Here is a 4,110-nt window from a genome sequence, read left to right on the forward strand (position 1 = left end):
ATATTTACAGAAAATATATATTTACAGAAAAAAAATATATATATATAACAGAAATGCTAAGAAAGGGTGAAGGGAGCAACAGGAGTTCAGAAGATTGAATTGAGAGCAAAGGCAGAGAGCAGATAAGAATGCAGAGTCACTCTAGGTGGTCAGATAAGATTAGGAACCACCCTAGGAACTTACTCAAGGCACAGACCTGTCAAAGCACAGAAATTATTCTAGGCCAAGGTCCAGATGGATGGCAGTTTCAGAGTGTTAGCTCTAGATATCTGCTTAGAGTGGGCCATGCATGATCATCAGGGGCAAGAAAAACTGTGCTCTGTTGAAGCCCCAGAACAGAGATTCAGAAGTTCATTGCTATGTGATTTTCCTGGGCAAGGTTCATGATGACTGATAAGATGACACGGTCAGGGTGCCTCTGTGTGAGTCTTGGGGTTCTCCTTGAGACCTCAAGTGAGAGGTTTGTTTCATTCAATAATCTGTTGTGTTTGATAAGCTATGGGTCTGGCTTTTCTGATATGAGTTTGATACTTCCATGCATCCATGTGCTTCTGATTAATTCGATAAGTTCACAGGTGGTCATTTTGGCTAATGTAGTTAATTTATTTATCAGTTTTGCCTTATGGTCATGCTAGACAGATTGTGGTGGTTTACTTATACAAACAAGGTGTATAGTTATTCCACTTTAGCACTTAAAATGTAGAAGCTTATAGAAAAGTACTGCTTTATAAAATGGAGTCACACAGGTTTATGCTTAAGTATGAAAAGTATGGTAGTATGCATCATGGAGTAACTCAGAGCAGGGCACAGCCTGCTCTCCATAGTCAGGCAAAAAGATTTTTAGCAAGGAATCATCTTTCTCCTTGCTCATTATTGACAAAGTAGAAATACACACACATACACACCCTTATGTATTATATTTTAAAGTGATGGGCAAGTAATTACAAAAGAAATCATTTCAAAATAATAATAACTTTCCAGCGCTTTATTCTTTCTCTCTCTTTTTTGCCATAGCTTTTTTTTAAAAAAATATTTATCCTTTGTAGATATGCATGCCAGTTTTGGGCTGAGGTTGTGGCTCAGTTGTTAGAGCATTTGCCTAGATATGCATGGCAGTTTTATTGTCTTTCTCTAAGACTTACTTTGACCTTGTATTTATAGGGATTCTTATTTTGAAATAAAAATAAAAGTTTAGTAGACATATAATCACAAATCACATCAAGAATAGAACATTTTGATTTCCAGTTTTCTTAATTTTAAGCAAGCATTCTTTTTAACAACATAAACTTTCACCAGGAAAGATTTTATTGGAGTAGAGACTATAGGAAGTTCCAGGTGGATGGAGCAGACATGAGCCAGGATTTTCTGAAAATAAACGTTTTGGTATTTTGATTAAGTGAGGAGTTTAGAACAAACAATGACTGGTGTTGATGGCCTAGAGATGAAAACATCAAAAATAGTTTGCAGAGTAGAGTGAGAAGACAAAGCATACTCAAAGAGGAGAATCCAAAAGAGCGATATGAAATGGAGTGAATTGTAGAATCTTAAGACTTGAGCACACTGATAAAGAGATCCAAAACATATGGGGATGTTGTCTAAAAATCAGAAGTGGAGAATTTTTAAAGGAAGAAAAAAATGGGGAAGAAGTTAACTGGGAAGCAGGAAGTAGTATCCTTTTCAGAGAAAGCAGGAATGGAAGAGTCAAATTAGAAAACTGAATATATTTCTGAGAACTTGTTTGGGGATTCCAGCAAGGGAATATAGCTACTCATCTAACCTTGGCATAGAATATTCCTCCTCCATGAGGGGAAGATCCTCCTTCTCCACGGAGCACAAAGCTTTGGGACAGATGCACATGGAGCAATGATAGAACAAGACACCACACATAGCTCATCTGATCAGCTTGACCACCTTAGGGCTCAATGGGGTAAGATGTTGCAATCAGATCATTCCCACATCCCTCAATATATTCCTAAAATTAGCAAGCTGACATCTTAAATTTTCCAAGCACAGTGTTACACAGAGAGAGGTGAGCAAGAATTATTCACCAAGTGATCTAAAGTAAAACATAAAGAACAGTATGAGGGAGCATCATGTCAGAGTGGGAGGGAAGAGGCTTTGCTAGCAGTCACTTGGTCTTGAATATTTTAGGAGATGAGGCTGGAGGGACAGAAACAGTGAGTGTAACATCCTCAAAACATTTGGATCAGCAATTAGAAATTTATTTGTTCAGTCAAAATATATTTATGTAGTATACACTATACACATTCAGGCCTTACTCTTATTCATGGAACAGACATCATTCTTGCTCTCTGGAGTTTAAAATTGATATTGGGAAATGCTTAATGCAAATAATTTTCTAAAAAAAAAAAAACCTAATAAGTTTTAGTCTTTGTTTTTTCTGATGTGCTAAAGCCTAATTCTTGTATACACTGTAAGTCAAGAGAGTCCTCAGAGATTGTTACATATTTTCTAAACCTCTGTTTACATCTGCAGATGGAGATGACAATACAGTGTGAACTGTATTATTTCCCATACGACAATATGTGTGAAAGCACATTTAAAGCAAGTAGCATTCTACTATAGAAAGTGATTGTTATTAGTGGTACTGTTTCCCAGATAATCAAGGATAAATATGCCTGAGGAATATAAATTGTTGCTTTAAAGCAATGGGATACTACTATTTTCAAGATTTTTTTTTTTAAATTTAGGGAATAAACTGATTACTATTAACATTGCAATATGTGGAATTATTAGAAAATAATTAAACAAGGATAAAAAATACATTGTTGAGCAAGCTATATACATGTAACAGATACTAAAAGAAAAAAAATGACTTTGAGGTTTAGTAAGTTTTCTTATTATTGGTGCTTCTTTTCTTTTAAATTTTGGCCATCTGACAAGTAATTCATTATTCTATGTAGGAAAGATAAGATAAGGGACTAGAATATGAGGGTGGAATTCAGACTAATTGGCAGTTAATGTATTCATGTGGCTTAGAAAGAAATGGGAACAGTTTTAAGAAACCTTCATTCATGTCATCTAGCACTAATTGGTGGTAAAACAATCTACATATAGAAATGAAATTAGAAACCCCGTGGGGAAAAAAGTCAAAGCTAAAATGAAAGCAAATTGCATAGCAAACATTAGTTACATTATGATATCAAATAAAGGAAAACAGTATCAAGAAATTAATGCCACAGGAGCAAAAGGAAGAAATTTGATTTCTATTTGCATGTCAAAATTCCTTTTAGTTAGATGCAAATCTGAAGGCCTAATATTTGACCCTTCTGGATTTCTTTCCCTTTCCCCATTAGTTTAATTGTCTGTATCTTAAAAGCTAACAAACATTATTTTTAAATAGTTTGATGAAATAATTGTTCCATTATGAAATTCTATGAATATCTTCCTAGCATCATCACATGACAGAAGAAGAGAGAAATGGTATTTATTATCCCAATGAATATTTAGGATAGATATTTGGGCAAGTTTTAAGCCATGAAGTTCCAGGATTTAGAGACTAGATAACTATCTCCTTAGAGTTTGACTCAGTGTTTGTCTCTACAGAATAAAAACCAGTAGCTGACCACAAGGTGGAGGGTGGGGGAATGGCCAATTATTGTACTAGCAAAGGATACTCTTAATTATTGTATAGAAAATATTGCTAAGAGCCAAGTATATGATGCATGGCATTTTTGGTCGAAAGGTGACGCCAGCTAGCCATTGAGATGATATGATTATGTTAAGATTTGCATTCATATGGATATTGGACTCCTGCTGTTCACCTAGGCCAGCTACGGGACTCCTGGAGAGTTCCCATTGGTTGGGGAAGTACAGTAGGAGGGAGTTCCGGGGGAGGAGCTCTCTCTGTGGTCTGGGAGGAGGCCGCGTGGTGTGGAAAAAATCTTCCCGGGCGGTACCGGACATTGGCGGCAGTTTCAAAAAATAAACATTGTTCCTGCTTTAGTGGCTCGTGATTTTGTGCCCAGACAGACTGCGGCAACTGGCGGCCCGCACGGGGAACTCCTGAAGCTTGGAGGTGAGTAAAATTGCTCGCCCCTGAGGGAAGGCAACAAAATGGGTGACCATTTCAAAAAACAATGTGTTCTC

This window comes from Marmota marmota, unplaced genomic scaffold (genome assembly GCF_001458135.2).
Source record: "Marmota marmota marmota unplaced genomic scaffold, marMar, whole genome shotgun sequence".
In the NCBI taxonomy this organism is placed as follows: domain Eukaryota; kingdom Metazoa; phylum Chordata; class Mammalia; order Rodentia; family Sciuridae; genus Marmota; species Marmota marmota.